The sequence below is a fragment of the Daphnia magna genome, unplaced genomic scaffold (assembly GCF_020631705.1).
Source record: "Daphnia magna isolate NIES unplaced genomic scaffold, ASM2063170v1.1 Dm_contigs123, whole genome shotgun sequence".
Taxonomy (NCBI): Eukaryota; Metazoa; Arthropoda; class Branchiopoda; order Diplostraca; family Daphniidae; genus Daphnia; species Daphnia magna.
The window spans coordinates 65,418-83,968 of record NW_025533131.1 but is presented as its reverse complement, the minus strand read 5'-3'; the positions used below and the strand labels follow the sequence as shown (position 1 = coordinate 83,968).

At 42.3% G+C, this 18,551-nt stretch overlaps 1 pseudogene; it reads left to right on the top strand.

The window, feature by feature from the left end:
* Nucleotides 1–11,883: 11,883 nt before the first annotated feature.
* LOC123466884 lies at nt 11,884–16,121 on the top strand (annotated as a pseudogene).
* The last annotated feature ends 2,430 nt before the right edge of the window (nt 16,122–18,551 follow it).

The following is an 18,551-nucleotide window of genomic DNA, read 5'->3' as shown; positions in this document are numbered from 1 at the left end:
GACTGACAAAACGGGTAAACGCCATCAAGAACGAGTCAACGTCCAGCGACGGGGCAATCTCGAGGTGAATAGCGCGGGTGGAGAGGCAGGTGAAAAGCGCGATCTAGCGATTTTCCGTGCGACGACCAATCGAAATGAAGAACGGGCCAAGGTAGTCCACACCGTTGCTGGTGAACGACGGGTTGAACGGTTGGACACGTTCTGACGGAAGCGGGGCCATTATAGGCTGAAACGGGCGGGCACGCATACGGGAGCAATAAAGGAAGTCCGTGATGACTGATTTTGTCGCTTCACGCCCTCTCAACACCCAATAACGGGCACGGACTTCGGCGAGCATTCTGTCGGCTCTTCCGTGAGCAACGGAAAAATGCGCCCAGCGGATAAACAGCTTGGTAAGCGGGTGCTTCGGGTCGAGAACGGCTGGATGACGAGCTTCGGGGCTGATAGGGGCATTTTCGAGGCGACCACTGACACGAATAATTCCGGTGCAGTCAAGGTAGGCAGCAAGTTTCCGCAACCTGGATTCGGAGCGAATAGGTTTTGCTCGCTGCAACATCCGCAATTCATCGGGAAATGAAACGCGTTGCGAAACACGAATCAAAAGGTGTCGGGCTGCTTTTAACTTGTCCGCGCTTTGCCGCCGGCCCGTTTTCAGCTCACTGGGTCCTGTTTGCAAGTTTTCGGGGTTGCCACTCAGGACAACCTTTTCTTTAGCCCGATTTTGGTGTACGGGGGTCCGCATATTGGAAATGAATCTTTCGACCCAGGCGAAGATGCGCACCAGGCGGTGTAGATTGTCCGCTCGAGCAACGAGATCGTCTAACGGCCCGTTAGAGGCAACGATAAGTAAACAGCCAACAGAATCATCTTCGGATTCGATTATTTCAGTCGCTGGAACCTGGGCTGGCCATTGTTCGGGGGGCAGAGCGAGAAATTCAGGTCCACGGTACCAGCGATGATTCGAGTCGAGTTCGGACGGACAAAGGCCACGACTGCATTCGTCTGCTGGGTTGAGTACGCCAGGGACGTGTCGCCACTGTTGAGGAGTAGTAGAATCCAGGATTTCAGCGATTCGGTTTGCGACGAAAACGTTAGAACGGCGATGGCTTGCGTGAATCCAACGAAGGACTGTCATCGCGTCAACCCAGAAAAATACGGCAGTTATGGGTAGAGTCATTTCTTTCAACAAGTAATTTGCTAGCCGGACTGCTAACAAGGCACCTTGAAGCTCCATCTTCGGGATAGATAGCTGATGGATTGGGGCAACTCTAACCTTCGCCATCGTGAATGAAACTTCAATCTTGTCGACTAGTTCGGATCTTAGGTAGACGACAACGCCAAACCCGTCTTTCGAAGCGTCCGAGAAAGCATGTAACTGGAACGACTGGTAGGCAGACCAGGGGCGCGATAAGAAGTTTCGTGGAATGTTTAACAGCTCTAGCAAAGGCAAGCGCTTGACGAAACGACCCCAACGGTTCAGGATCTCGGAGGGCAGGATTTCGTCCCAGCCACCTTTCAACCGCCAGATATCTTGGAGGATGATTTTTGCCACCAGAACTACCGGTGCTAGGAGGCCCAGCGGGTCATAGATGCTGGAAATTGCAGCCAATATCGATCGTTTTGTTTATGCTTCTTCCGTCCGCCGGAAACGAAAAACAAACTCGTCTCGCTCGCAGTTCCACAAATAACCAAGTGTCCGCTCGGTCGGCAAGTCGTCAAAATCCAGATCGAGCTCAGGAACAAGGCGAGATGATGACGGAAGTCGATCCAGCAGTGGACGCGAAGAGCTGAGGAATTGAACGAGTTTGAAACCACCAGTGTTGAGCAATTCAATGAGCTGCTTGCTAGCGGATGCTCCTTCTTCCACTTCATCGAACGACGATAATAAATTATCCACATAAAGTCGGAACGGATACGGCTCGCAAATTCTTGAAGGTGGACAGGCGCATCATTTTCGAGGCGTTGTAGGGTGAAACTGCAGGCCGTGGGCGAAGAGACAGCACCAAATATATGCACCGTCATCTCGAACTCCTGAAGATCGTCTTCCGTTCCAGGATCACGGCATACGAAGCGAAACATCGGACGATCAGATTCGCGAACAAGAACCTGGTAGAAAATTCTCGCAATGTCCGCTGTAACCCCAATTCTTCTTTCACGAAAGCGAAGCAACACGGCGAGCAACTGCGTGGTAAGATCAGGACCTTTCAGCAGAATGTCATTAATAGCCGTTCCCTTGAAACGGGCAGCGGCGTCGTAGACGAGACGAATCTTGTTGGGTTTACTGGGGTGACGAACCGGATGATACGGTAGGAACCAGACTTTCGAACCAGGGGCCGTCGACGTGACTTTAACGGCGTGCCCGTTGCTGAACACTTCCTGCATCTGCTCCATGACTGCTAGGCGAAGTTTATCGTTTGAAAGAAGTCTTCTCTCCAAGGCGAAAAATTTCCGGCGTGCAAACTCCCTGTTGTCGGGCTACTCAGGGCAATCTGGGCGAACAGGCAAACCAACCTCATAACGCGTTCCCGTGTGACGAATGGTCGATTCGAGTTGTTCGACGGCGACACGGTCGAGCGTGGACATAAAGGTCTTCGGGGCCTCACGAACTGGTAGAGATTGAGTCTTCCAGAACCTTTCGACGGACTCTTCCAGCTTTTGGAACGTTCCCAACTTAACGAAATTTACACTTGGGGTTTGTGAAGTAGGCAACGAAAAGGTTCTCCCGACAACGCACCAGCCAAACGGGGTGAGCCAAGCATTAGGCCCTTGGACTCCAATTGGCGGGCGACGGACTTCCAGGTTCAGGTGAACGTCTTGGACGTCCATGCCGATCAAAACTTGAACTTCGGTAGCATTCCGAGCGGGAAAGTTGAGACCACGAAGATACTCGAAGGAGGCGAGAACATCGGTCATTTTGCGCTGACCAACATTAAGATGAGGTACCACGAAGGCGTCGGACACTTGACAGTCATGGTCACTAGTCTGTTTCATTTCCGCAACTTTTTAGAAATCCTTCACGTCATTTCAGATTGGGGTTAGGATTGTGGCAATGACTATAAAACTATAAATAAAAAAAATTTCGATCCTAAAGTGAAATTTACTATCCCCGCCGTGCTTTTTACATTTCGATTTAGGCTTTTTTAAATATTTTTTGGTGCGCTTTGGTATTGGTTTTCAGTTTTTTTTAACGTCACTTGCACCACTTATTAACTACTATTGTACGGATATTTGGGCCAAAAAAAAAAAATAAGAAAAATTAGTATCCCCGCCTAGCATTTTTCTAAAAAAAAGTCATGTTTTTTTTCATTTTCAATACTTTATTATTACAAAATACATTAATTCATTTCAACTTTTACATTTTAGTAAAGTTTTACAGATGAAAAAGTTAAACCATGTTTAGATTAGATTTATAAAAAGATTCTACTCGCTTTCTGTGGTCTTCGATGACTTGAAATTAAAATTCTTTTGTTGATCGTTTTGGCAGACGTCCTTAAAATCGCTAATCAATTTGACCCCGCGTTCGGCACAGTCATTAACTACTTCTAGTTGATGAACAAACTGTTTAATTATATGATAGTCCCCCATTAAATTCCAATATTTTACAGGGAGTTGCATCCAGTCTGTTTGACAGTTCGATAGACCCATCAATGAGAACATTTTCCAAGATCGTGGACCGATAAGCGACAACAACAGTGGTATTTCTTCAATATTGAAATCAGGGAACGACGGCTTCCCAGGGGGAAATTCATAAGGTCTCGGGGTATTGAACAGTTTATGAGCGACGAGAAATCGTGTGGTATCTGTGACAAGTTTTCATTGAAAATACACAACACAACAAGTTCATCGGTTAGATACCACAAATGTCGCTTACATGACGTGATAGCAGCACCAGAAATTTCCTTACATTCCTTTTCATACCAAGTCATTGCGCCGATAAACTTAAGATCGTCAATTGGAGCAAAACAAGCAATACGTGACCGAAGAAAAACTTTTGTGTAAAAGAGCGAAACGAACAGGGCCATGTTTTTAATTGTCGAATAGTCTTCGTCATCCAATTCTATATGATCTGATAAGAGATACATTTTGAGAATGTATATATTCTTGCTCATGAACCTGGCGTGGGGCACAGCACCCGGTTTGCGAATCCGAAATTTACGGGAGGCAGGAAGATAACCCCCGAGAAAAATGACAGTTAATTCTAATAGTTCCCTGTAGTCAGCTCTGGGAAATGAATCTTTTGCAAGACATTCTTTTGCCCATTTAAGTACCTCTGTAGCTTCGATGTGTATGTTGCTCTTCTCATCAGATGGCCACTCGAAAATTTTGAAGTCAAGGTTGTCATGATCAAGATTTCCCCATTGAGACTTGAAGCCTTTAAATAGTAAGTCATCAGGGCCTGATGTTGCTCCAGTAATTGCTTTCCATATGTTCTTTATATGAGTCTCGTAAATATGGTGACGGCAGGCGAGCCATAGAAGTGAGTGTTTCAGTTCACACTCGATCAAGACAGCGCAACCATTTCTTATTCCAGTGTTGCTAGCTGTAGTGTCGAAGACCATAGCAATAGCATTATTGGTCAATTGCCAAGTTTCCAACACATTAATGACAGCATCCTTTTGTGAAAGGCCAGTAGAGTCTTTTATGAAAGGAACCCCAATAACCTTAGGTCTAGTTTAAAAAAGCATTTAGTATTAAGTATTTCGAAAAACGAGGAATATGTCTTACCCAGAATTAGCACCGCTCACAATGATCGCAACTCGCTCTTCCTTTTTCCCTGTGACGAACTCAATCATTTTCGAATCCCAGTGGATAACAGCATACTTGGGCTTTTCTTTTAACCAATTTTCCATTATTTCCTTTGCTAATTTTTCACGTTCACATGTTCTTTGTCGCCACACAGTTTATGTCGATAAGGAGAACTGGCCTAATTCAGCACCACCAATGTTAACAAGTCTAGATTGAAGCAGAAGATGCCCTCTTACAGAAAGCCCTATTCGGTCGGCCACTTGTGAAGTCGCTTTAGTTATAGCATTAGCTGGGATCACAAGCGAAACTTTGTTGTCTTTCTTTTTTCTTTTATTGTTCACATTAAATGACTCGTCGACGTCAGCTACGTCATTGTTATCACCGACCCACATCAACACCATCACTCTGCTCGATTACTTCACGTATTTCGTCATTTGTTAGGGCATGATTGCGTGAACGAATGATTTGGGGTTCAGCACTTTTACTTCTCCGTAAGTTTTCTTCTTCGAATCGCGCCCTTTTCCTTGTTTCAATTGCAATTCTTTGCTGGTCGATGTTACTCATATGCCAAGTGCGACTCCCTCGTTGGTTTTCTAAAAAATCCCAGTCTTCTTTCCATGTTTTTTTACGAGATGCTTTCAGTTGTTCTAACGCGTCATCAGCCGAAATATCACAGAGTTCACTGAATTCTTCGTGCAATGTAGTAAGTTTTTTCTGCAATGCAGGATTGTTTTTTATGTTCGCACTTCCCTCCTTCTTCAAATGTTCCCATTTACGGTGTAGGGAAATCAATTGATGAAGTGACCGGTGTGTCGATTGTGTTGGTACCGCGGCCCTTACTCACAGAGACTCAAGCTCAATCAGAACATTTTTGAACACATCTAGCACTGCGATTTTCTTGCCTTTGCTTCTGAACCATAAATATCTGGCCAAAACAGATCTCTTTGTTGGCAATCGAATGAATTCAGCCAAATTTCTTTCCTCCGCTTTTCCGATAATGACATCACTTATACAATCACTGCGAAGATTCATTTTTCATGAACCTTTGAACAACTTCAACTTAATCTATGAACTAACTGAGGACTACACTGATGGGAGTAACACATAAGTGTTACGATAATGTCTAGCCACGTGAGGTGGGCTTGTACATGCCGGCGCCTCTACATTGTGTGGGGCTGTTTAACATGCATAGAATTATATAATGTATAGTACCTGGTAACTCTATAGATGTGTAAATAATTGTTCCTTACCATTGATTCAATGTGTTGGAGATCAAGAGTGCTCTGTATTTCAGTCACTAGAAGACAAGAGCGAAGTAGCCCAAAGACACTGTTTAGCAGAACCTAAAGAGAGGCCAATGCGTTCCACGGAATGGTTGCACTAGTCCCCAACATACACTTCAACATCCGCAGCTGCCGAATGTCGATTCTAGACTGTCTGAATGTCACGTGGTTTCATTGCGAGATTTCATTAATTAAGCGTAGCAATAAATTTATTTAAGTGCTATAATAAGTTAAAAAAATTGGCTTTTCAGTTAAAAACATGGCTTTTTTTAGAAAAATGCTCGGCGGGGATACTAATTCTTTAATTTTTTTTTTATTTTTGGCCCAAATATTCGTACAATAGTAGTTAATAAGTGGTGCAAGTGACGTTAAAAAAAACTGAAAACCAATACCAAAGCGCACCAAAAATATATAAAAAAAAGCCTAAATCGAAATGTAAAAACCACGGCAGGGATAGTAAATTTCAATTTAGGATCGAAATTTTTTGTATTTATACTCATTGCCACAATCCTAACCCCAATCTGAAATGACGTGAAGGATTTCTAAAAAGTTGCGGAAATGAAACGGAAATGAAACGGTTACCCCCCAGCGACGAAACAGCGAAATCGACGAGTGTCGACTACCGGATCTTTCCCATGGAAGGTCCCGAAACGAACTTTGCGGGGCCGTCCTTTCAGGCCGAGTGCCTGGGCCGCGTCTTCACGCAAAAGGGTAGCTTGGCTGTCAGTATCAAGAAGAGCAAAAACGTCCAAAGTCCGGCATCCAGCTCGAAGTCGTACGGGTACCACGGCAAAAAGAACATCGGACGAAAGGCGGGGAGCGATCGCAAGCGTTTGAGGTCCTTGAGCGTAATCTTGGCCCCCGATGGAAGGCGGAATTTGGCGTTGTCCGTTTTTCTCGGGAAAAACTCTTTCCGCACCACGCAACAGCGAATGATGACGAGCACGGCAGCCGGACGATTCGCAGGCCGGTTTTGAACGACAGTCGACACTACGATGTTTTCCTCCAAGACAGTTAAAGCAGACGCCTTTCTCCTTCGCTACCAAAGCTCGTTCGCTCGGCGTCTTCCGTCGAAATTCGGCAGAGGCAATCAGCCGGTGGGCTTCCCTGCAACCTGGACACTCGCCATCAACTTCTTTCGCTGTTTGGGTGGCTGAGACGGTTGGAGGTGGACGAACGGGTGACGGTTTCTGAATTGCAGGTTTCACCGAATTAGGTTTTTCGATGGCAGGCTTGTAAAACGTTACACGCTTTTCACGGGGTTCGATTCGGGGTGCCAACTCCGCGGACGAACGAGCCAACCGCTCCTCTTCAACAACCTCTTCCAGAAAATGATCGAGGTCGCAAAGATCGACAACCTTCGGTGATTGCTTGCGCACGTACCGGGCCCAGCGATGACGGACAAATGGCGGCAACTTCTGAACCGCTTGGTCTAGGTTGGCAGCACTTATCAGATCGTGTTCCAAGCCTCCTTGCTCCAAAACTACAACAGCTCCATGCAGCTGATCGGAAAAAACTTCGAGTGCTTGACGATCACCCGGTTTGACGCCGGGAAGACTAAGAAGATCGTGGATTTGACAACGCGCTATTTGCTCACTCGAACCATAGTGTTTCTTGAGGTAGGTGAGAACCGCGGCGTACCCACGGGGAGCCTTCCGTAGCGGGGCGATGCGACGAAAAACATTGGGTCCTACCCACTCTGTCAGGATTGCTAAGCGCTGGGCGTCGTTCGGGATGACGTCGTGTACGAGCGCCTGAAACCGCGAGGCGAAAAGAAGCCAATCTCTTGGGTCGCCATCGAATGGAGTCTTGCACGTGAACGGAGCAGAACCTCTGAACATCCAAGGCACTGGTGCGGAAGCAGGCAAAGTCGAGGATCTCTGCTCCAAACGGTCGATCCAGCTATCCGCAGTCACGACGGCCGGCCCGGTTTCAGGAACCTTTTGAGAACGAGTTTTCCGACTCGACGATGGACCGGGAAAAAATCTTCATCTGACTCGCTGAGAGAACTAAAAGAAGTCCGCGAAGACGAACGAATTGACCTCCTTGATAATTCCTCGTTCATGCGGAGTCGTGCGATTTCTTCTTCGATTTTCCGTTCCTTTCGCCTGGCTTCCACGTGAATTTTCTCCTCTCGAAGTTTACGGGCTAACTCGTCCAGACGTTCGTTCTCTTTCGACTCCTCCTCCCGCCGTTTGCGAGCCATTTCGAGTTCGAACTCGGCAGCACGGCGTTCTCTTGTCAGAGACGAACGGGTAGAACTTCGTGAAAGATAGGAAGACGAGACACTGCGGGCAATGGAGGACTTCGAACTTGACACAGATTGCGGAGAATCCTCATCGGTTTTACGATGACTGCCACGAGTTGGAACGAGAATTGCTTCGGCCTGAGATACCTCACTGGTCTGACGAGAGGTACTGGTTGGGGCCCCAACGTCCAGCGGAACTAACTCTGGTTGACGGGTCGACTCAATCCCACCGGAGCGAAAGGTACTGGCGGGCAGGGTCCAGCGGGGCTAAATCGGGTTGACGGGCTGACTCGACCAGACTGGGTCGAACTTGAGATCTCGTACGAATTGATGCCACGGTGTGCTGCCCAAGGCGACGTGCCCTTGCAAATTCTTCGTGAGTGGCTTCAAAATCGAGGCGCAGATTGTCCAACCAGGCGTCGTCGGAAATACCCATTTTAGCGCAATACCGATGATGATAATACATGCATTGTTCATAATGAGCATCGCCCTTCTCAATAAGACTGTCCGTGTAGCTGCTAGCCCCGGTCTCGTGGATCACCTTCCTGACCATATTCAAACTGCGGGTGAAATTCCTTCGAGAGTGGGTGCGCTTGCTCATCAAAGCTGTAGGGTCTAAACGGCCGGTCGAATCGGTGGCGAAAGAACGACTCGGCGAAGGAGCTTGAGCAGCATTATCTGGGGCATCGACTTCGAACACAGCGTCATCAGCAATGTCATCTTGAGAAGCCATGTTGCCTTACTGTCAGAGTACCAGATGCTCGAAATACTCAAAAAACGTCTTTAAAAAAGGCTAGGTACATAAAAAACTCGGTAGCACGCAACGAAGCCCTTGCTCAAATCCGGGAACCCTGACCGTTACCCCTCCTGGGCTGGCGGTTGATTCAGAGTTGGGATGTCTTGAGACAAACGCACAAAAAAAAACGAAACGAAAAACGAAATTCACTTAAAGTTACCGGGGTCGAATAAAATTCCCGGGTTTCGGCACCACTATGTTACAAACTAAAAGCGAAATGACGAACGAAAGGGCGATACGATAAACGAACTAGAACGAATGGGGTAGGTAAAAAATACTGTATTGGAAAAAAGGGGCTGCCAAACGGGAGATGACGAAAAATGGCGACGAGACGCTCGAACGGCAAAAATGTGACTGCCTCGTTAATACACGTCATCCGATCGCTTACGCAAAAACAAAAGAAAAGAGATGCGCGAATTAAGATAAACAAAAGATAAAAAAAGAGGGGGGGGGTAATTAAAGGCGCGCGCGAAGCCCGGCCGAGTTGCCATGGCAACTCGGTAACACTCCCCGAAAAATTCAACGATCACCACTGAAATCACAAGCTGTGGTCCTTAACCCAAACTCGGCGACTACACTTTAGACACTGAAGGATGGGAACTGACGCCTTACAACCCATGTTACTGACATAAAAATTTCGTAAACATTAACGGCCGAGCCCATTTCTACAAAAACAGTTCCTGGCATCCAATCGTCCCCGGTGTAATAATTCAAGGACATAGTTTGATCAACACTTTGCCGTATGAAATTGATAAGCTACTCGCACTAAGTTTACACCCCGCGCTAACCCCCCACCCGATGAGCACCGCAGCTGCAATCGCCGAGATAATTGCTGCTGCTAAAGAAGAACATAGCATCGACCTTGGAAATCCTTTTTACATGAGCACTCTTCTTTCCTCACTCCAAAAAGAAAAGAACGTTTCCCTGACGTCTAAGATTCTAAGTTGGTCAAGTAGCATTTGTAGTCTTTTAGGGATGGGATTTATCGGATTCTTTTTCTTTCATTTTTGTGGAGTAGGTTCCCTTATTGCAAGATACATACCTTGTTGTTCTTTTCTAAGTACTTGTAACCCTTTCACTTGCTTCACCAAAACATCTGATAATGATATAGAAGTAGGCCACCCCGCGTTATTAAACCCCTCAAATCCATCCCCGCCCATTACTATTGTAAACTTACCCGCCTCTATTCAACAACCCGCACCGGAATTTTTTGCCCCATCAACCCCTTACGAAAAATTAGGCGGGTGAAGGGGGATCTAGCTAGCGTGCTCATTAGGAATACGCATACTTGCAAAAAACAGGTTTGCGGTATATCTGTAAATACTTAGTTTTGTACTAGCTAGAGAATTTATACTGGTTACGTGCTGAAAACTGATAAGCGCTATGCTTACTGAAATATAAGGGGTTTTATGCCAACAAGAACTAGCTTATTACTAGTTAACACGGGCATATACGTAAAATACGAATGTACAGCCTGTTGTTGTTTATATGCTTTGTACGCATTATCATACACACTGATGAAATAAGTTAAAACATACATGTTCCTGACTTAAATTAGCAAGTTTATTTCAGACTTGTTTATGAAAGCGTTAATATATATACTTTCTATCTTCACGCGCCCTATAATTTATTTCCTTTCATTTCCTTCTTGCCATCCATCGGAAATCCTCATCTCTCTCTCTATGCGGATATACTATACGGTGTATACACTACGTGTGTGTAGAAATATGATGATGATAATAACTACTAGCGCTACTGCTGCTGCTGCTGGTTTATTGAAGAGAATTTGTGTGTACACGTTTATCCTGTAGAGATGAACCGGATTTTCATGACGAGCGGAAAATGACCGATACTTGGCCCCTTATCGCTCCTCTCTCCCATAGGTTTATATCAGCAATCTTGGTCGCCTCTTCTTTTGTTTTTCATCATCTCCAATCCCTCAAAATGGATTCAACATCATGGGAAAATCCTATTAATTGAGTGGGAGTTGACAACACCTGGTTTTCGGCGATATCTTTTGTTGTAAGAAGTATAAATAACTAACGCATTTGAATAATATTTTTCATGAACCTGTACCTTGCAGTTCCATTTCATCATTAAAGAAAAAAAAAGCCTTCATATTCTTTGGCTCTTGTGAGAAATCCGATTCCTTGTTCAATATAAGGAAATAGAATAACATACATCAGTCTTTTAGGTAATTTATATTTACTAACCACATATATTGGAGAAACTTCCAAATCCATCGGACTTATACTGCCACAAATTTTTTCGCTGGATTGGTCTTGCTGTAACATAACCATATTTTCGATGTCTAAATTGGCCTGACGTTCAGCTATCTGACGTTGTTGTCATCGTCACTCCGCTGAGCCATATTTTTTCACTAAATCACTGTCGAAACAAACAAACCTATCATTTGTGCAAAGTCAGTTAACTAACGTAGACGATGAAATGAATTAGTGTGTCATCGCAAAAAGGCAGCAGCCGATTGTCCGATTGTCAAATGTCTGTGTTTAGGGATGCTTTCGGAATCGATCATAGTTGTCTCACTTGTCGCGGGAAGGGAATCAGCTGATTGCACGCTACAGCACCTTTAGTTGAATCTGTGCAAGCCATTTTTAACACGTTTTTGTTTAGGCATAATATAAAAGTGCTTTTTCTCCTAAATTGTGAATTGTCCTGGCGTTGACCCAGGTAAAAATGTTTTATGAGTTACAAATATGTCTTTTATCGATAAGTATATGCGAGTATACCCAAATGTTAACTGTCCCATTGGTTTCATTTTGATTTTAAAATATATTAGGTCATTCAAAATGCCTTCTAAGAAGAGTTCTTACTTGGATAGCATCCACATTTTGTTCAAAGTTAAGTCCACTGGGGACTACACTGTTGGAACTGCTGGGATGATATCGCTGCCTAAATTACCATTAGAGAATTTAGTTCTTCTCGACAAAATTCAAAGTCTAATGGATTCTAAGGCTGAGATTAAAATCAGGTATTCCTTCTTCTATTTAATTAAAGAAAATACTTTTAGGAATAAACATGCTGGTTTTCTTTTTTCAGGCTAGAGAACTTAAACGGCAAAAGACAAGTCCTTGTGGCCACAATTCATGAATTTTCAAGTAACGATCTGATACATTCTGAAAGCTACTGTTTTATTCATTATGAATGTCTTTTCTTTTCCCAAAATGTAGAAAAACCGACTGGCCGGTCGGAAATGGAAAAACTTAGAACACAAATGGATGCTTCTGGTGAAATATCCAACAAAATTGACGAAGAGGAAAAGAAAAGGGCTGATGAACAGGCAAAGAAAAAGGCTGAAGAAGAGGCAAAGAAAAAGGCTGAAGAACGAGCAAAGAAAAAGGCTAATGAACAGGCAAAAAAAAAGGCTGAAGAATAGACAAAGAAAAAGGCTGAAGAACAAGCAAAGCAAAAGGCTGAAGAACAGGAAAAGAAAGAGGCTGAAGAGCAGGCAAAGAAAGAGGCTGAAGAAGCATCTTTAAAGAAAAAAGCTGATACTGTAAAGAATAATTCTCATATGCCTGTTGCTAAAAAGAGACTAACTTACAATGAAGACGTCGAACCATCTCATTCCTTATCTTCTTCATCTCAGCTTAATGAAGAAAGTGATGCCGATACACAGAAAGATTTGTTCGAGAAGTCATCAGGTTAAAATCCACTTGTTTATTTTTTTAAACAGTTGTTTTAATGTGTGGATTTACTGTTTTAGATGAAAGTGATCACGAAAACTCAACGGATGGTTCAAATGTCGCCGATAGACAAAACATAGATGATGATGAGGATAGTTTATATCATAAACCGTCTTCTGGTGTATCTGAAAGCAACACCCTTGCGTCCCTTCCCACATAGCAACGGGTAATCTTTAAGACATCCAAAGGATATCCGGTAGTCCAAAAGACATCCCGGACTAAAAAAAGATGTCCTTAGGATGTCTTGTTAGGGATATTTTGGTACAAGGACATGCCTGACAAAAAAAAGATGTCTTTAAGATGTCCCGTCAGGCCTACTTTTGGGACAAGACAAAAGAAGACTAAAAAAGGATGTCTTGAAGACGTCCTGTCGGGGATACTTTAGGCCAAGGGCATGCCAGACCAAAAAAAGATGTCTTTTGGATGTCTTGTTGGGGATACTTTGGGACAGGGACATGACTGACAAAAAAAAGATGTCTATAAGATGTCCCGTTATGCCTACTATTGGGACAAGACAAAAAAAGACTAGAAAAGGATGTCTTTAAGATGTCCTGCCGGGGATACTTTAGGCCAAGGGCATGCCAGACCAAAAAAAGATGTCTTTTGGATGCCTTGTTGGGGATACTTTGGGACAGGGACATGAATGACAAAAAAAAAGGTCTATAAGATGTCCCGTCAGGCCTACTATTGGGACAAGACAAAAAAAGACTAGAAAAGGATGTCTTTAAGATGTCCTGCCGGGGATACTTTAGGACAAGGGCATGACAGAACAAAAAAAGATGTCTTTTAGATGTACTGTCAAGAATACTTTTGGACAAGGCCCTTAAAGATGTCCTGTCGGGGATACTTTAGGACAAGGGCATGCCAGACCAAAAAAAGATGTCTTTTGGATGTCTTGTCGGGGATACTTTGGGACAGGGACCTGCCTGACAAAATAAAGATGGACATATGGAGAAAGCAATTAAGGACAATATAAAGATGTCTTAAAGATGTCCTCTAAGGGATAGTTATGGACAAAGCAATTTAGGACTATATAGAGATGTCTTTAAGATGTCCTATAAGGGACACTTATGGAGAAAGCAATTAAGGACAATATAAAGATGTCCTTAAGATGTCCTGTAAGGAATACTTATGGACAAAGAAATTAAGGACAATATAAAAATGTCTTTAAGATGTCCTATAAGAGATAATTATGGACGAAGTAATTGAGGACTATATAGAGATGTCATTAAGATGTCCGGTAGGGGACAGTTATGGACAAAGAAATTAAGGACTATATAAAGAAGTCTTTAAGATGTCCTCTTAGAGATAGTTATAAACAAAGGAATTTAGGACTATATAGAGATGACTTTAAGATGTCCTGTAGGGGGACACTTATAGCCAAAGCAATTTGGGACTATATAGAGATGTCTTTAAGATGTCCGTCCAGGACTACCTTTGGATAAAGCTGTCGAAGACTAAAAAAGAAATTCTTAAATATATCCATGAGCAAGACTAAGTCGGGACTTGACAATGATACTACCTAAGTAACAAATCCATAGGTCAGTTCAATAAGTACTTTGATTTCATCGTTTATGTACTAAGGTGGCATAATGGTTAGGATACTGAGCCAAGAATTCAGAGGTCTGCAGTTCGAATCCAACAATCTACGTAAGAAAAATATCTTGTCTTAATACAGTTTAAAAATATATGTCAAAGCGTCTTAAACATGTTGTAATATAATAAATATGTGCAGATGAATTAAGAACTGACAAAAGGACCAAATAAAAAATAAGCCAACAATCCCGCAAACATTGCGAAATTTTTTTGTGATGACAAACAGATGGCTTTAAGAAGTCATAAAGATATCATTAAGATGTCATCAGAAAGATGACCAAAGGATTTCTTTGTAAATTTCGAAAAATGTCGTTAGGTCTTCTTGAGGAAGTCTTTAGGCTTATCGGAAGACATGTAAAAGACGGCACAAGAATGCCTTTAAGACGGCGGCAAGATGTCGTAAGAACGTCTTTAGGAAGTCTTTGAGCTAATCTGAAAGACATCCTAAAAATAGTACTTGTCCCGGTCAATTGGGACACAAGTAAGGAGTCTTTAAGAAAGCTCAAAGACATCCTTTGGACATCCCCACTCGGGACAACTGGACATCTTCAGGACGTCTTAAAGACAGCCCGGTGCTGTGTGGGTTAGTTCATCGACCATTTTAACAGCTTTGGAAAATACGGCAGAAGAAAACTGTGGTTCCGTGTTAGTAAATAACCATTCAACACCCTCTCGTCATCAGCAGGTAAATATTTATATCCGAAAAGCTTTGATTCCCATGACTTGACTGTACCATTTTTTAATATGTTGTATATGAAAAACCGAATCAGCGATTTTGAGAGTGAAAATGGTTTTCTTTACCACAAGGTGGATGAAAAGGATGAGGAAATTGAATCCCTTAAAGCTGATATTCTTCAATTACAGAGCAAAAATCCAGATAATTTGGTTAAGAGTAAATTAACCATTAAGTCCTCATTTTATTTGAACGAAATGTGAACTATCCCACTTTCTATCTAGGAATTACTGCTGCTCTTTCGGCAGTTAATGGAACGACGACAACGTTTCGTGAACGAAGACAATACTGCTGCCACTGATAACGTCTCAAGACACTCAACGTCAAGGGAGCACGTAATGGTAAACGACTCATTATTTTCAAAAATGCCATGCCATACTAATTATTCCTTTTTTTACAGGTACAACTAGTTCAAGGGCACAATTTGAGAATCGAGAAATCTGATCTGAAATTTGCCATTACTATTGGAAGGCTATCGAGCGGAAATCTCCACCTGATGGTCAACAAAATTATGGAATCAATTTACACCCGTGTGTTTATGAGTAATCACACGTTGACCGGAATGGCCCCTAGGGCAAAGAAAGTCGGAAACACGCCGCCAACACCGGTTAAGCCTGGTTTGCCCAGGGAAGATGTTTTAGCTATAACTCGTAAGTTTTTTTTTGGTCCAGCTGTTTCAAGGTAAATTAAAACGTTTCTATTCGTTTTCAGTATTCATGATTCAAGCATGGAAGGTTTATCACAACCAAGTGATCAAACCAAAGGATGTGAGAGTTGCAATACGCTCAAAATTGTCGACCGAGACTAGGGCCATTCTGGCAATCAACACAACGGATTTGGAACCTGGCGTAAACACCATAGATGAAGCCAACGAAGATTCTGCAAATTATTTATTCCTAAAGTCACGATTTCACGTGATTTCACCATATCTAGGCAAATAGAATTTGCCTGTTGTGGTTTTTAATTTTTAACCTAGCTCCCATCACAATCCATGACTCAGTTATTCAATCATTTTTTTATCGGATTGACGGATCTCTTAACTATTTGTTGTTTCGAAACTGGGGTGTTCTTATTTGGGGTGTTATCTTAATTAATGTTTTAAAAATTTGTCTTTTCAAATTGTAACCCCATTTATGTAACCCATGTTAATCTGCCGTCAGACCCAGAAAGTCTTACCACTTAATAAGATTAAAGGTAGCATTAATAACAAATTATTGTATTCCATTTATTGAGCGACGAGGGGGAAGGGAGGTAATATATATAGACGAACTAAAGCTAGTGAAAACCCTAGCTGATCATGCAAATATAGAACTCACTAGTGTATGTCCGTTTCCTACTCATCATATCATACCTACCTACGGCTTAACTGCGCATATTAGTGGATAACTAGTAAGCGCAGAGCAGGAAACAGCAAGTATGTTTCAGAGAAAACCCATGCTAGGGGAAACCATCTATGCAACAGTATGCATGACAGCAGACAGCTACCTAGTTCCTCACAAGGGACTAGCTTACATTTTCGTACGGGACCCCTTTTCTACAAGGAGAGCCTCCACGGAACAAATTGCAACGGGACGCACTAAGACAAACGCATCAAGAAGCAGCTGTTCTGTTGAATTAATTAATGTTGTTTTCTTGTTTTGTTTTGACTCACTTTCTATTCCGTTCCAAATTTGACCTTGACAGATTGCGAGACGCAATCTTTTGGAACCGGATAGCTATGTAAAGAACCAAAACAATTTATTCTTTATTATTTTCATTATTTTTCCCTACCCTTTATTCTCACGTAACATTAACTTTCTATACGCCCCTCTTTTCTATGTTTTTTCTTCCTTAGACGTCTTACAGACTGATTTACGTTTCAACTTAATTTTCTTCTAGTTCGCCCTTCACGAACCCCGTATAAGAACTTTTGTTCTATAGAAAATAGAGTGAGACACTTTTCACAATTCAGTTCCTAAAGAGTTGTTCCCCAATTTTTTGTGCTACTGAAATATACTTTCCAAGAAACGACAATGAAAAAGTAAGTTAAAATATTAATAGCTTACAATATCTAAACAGGACCAAATATACTTGTATTCAATGTGAATACACTGTGATATTATGAGTTTATACTTCTACATGTAAACAGAATCAAATATACTTGAATTTAATGTGAATACACTGTGATAACATGAGTTTTTACTTCTATATGTAAACAGGATCCAATATACTTTTATTCAATGTGAATACACTGTGATACCATGAATGTATACTTCTACATGTAAACAGAATCAAATATATGTGTATTCAGTGTGAATACACTGTAGTACGATGAGTTTTTACTTCTATATGTAAACAGGATCAAATATACTTGTATTCAATGTGAATACACTGTTATATTATGAGTTTATAGTTTTACATGCGAATAGAATCAAATATACTTGTATTCAATGCGAATTCACTGTGATATTATGAGTTTATACTTCTACATGTAAACAGAATGAAATATACTTGTATCTAATGCGGATACACTGTGATATTATGAGTTTACACTTCTACATGTAAACAGAATCAAATATACTTGTATTCAATGTAAATATACTGTTAAACTATGAGTTTATACTTCTAAATGTAAACAGAATCAAATATACTTGAATTTAATGTGAATACACTGTGATACCATGAGTTTTTACTTCCGTATGTAAACAGGATCAAATATACTTGTATTCAATGTGAACACACTGTGATACCATGAGTTTATACTTCTGCATGTAAACAGAATCAAATATACTTGTATTCAATGTGAATACAAAGTGATACCATGAGTTTTTACTTCTATATGTAAACAGGATCAAATATACTTGTATTTGTGGTGAACCGTCACCAGGAGGCGGTAGGGGGGCAAGAGAAAAGAAGCAGACGACGGCGGAGGGGCAGGCACGTCGAAAAAAGGATTGAAAGTCGAAAGTGTGTAATTTTCGTGAGTGTCTTTTCTGAAGAAATAAAACCTGGAAATTCTTCCTCTTCAACCCGTGTTGGTCATTATTACCTTCCCCAGCAGAGTAGCGTATTTTACATGGTGCCGAAACCCGATTACGAATAATACAGGGAACCTATCGAAGTCTGTCGCCGGCGTGTGGCGGCCATTTTTTTCAATTAAGCTTTTCTTTAACTTTTCGAACAATTCGAATGAACTCGAACATATCAAAACAAACACGACGAACATCGAACCCCCACAATTCGAACTAATTCGGTCTCAGTTTTTCGTACAATATCGCTGCCACCGAGCATGTATTACGCCTTGATCGAAACTACCATCCCAATGGCCCCACTATCTGTCTCGTGTATTTGATTATCCAGTTGTTCTATACTATAACCTCCAGCAAGAGTGAGATGTCAATAACCAATCTTTTGCGTTTACAGATTTCTCGCACTGACCACTCATTATTGACTATACAGCTGC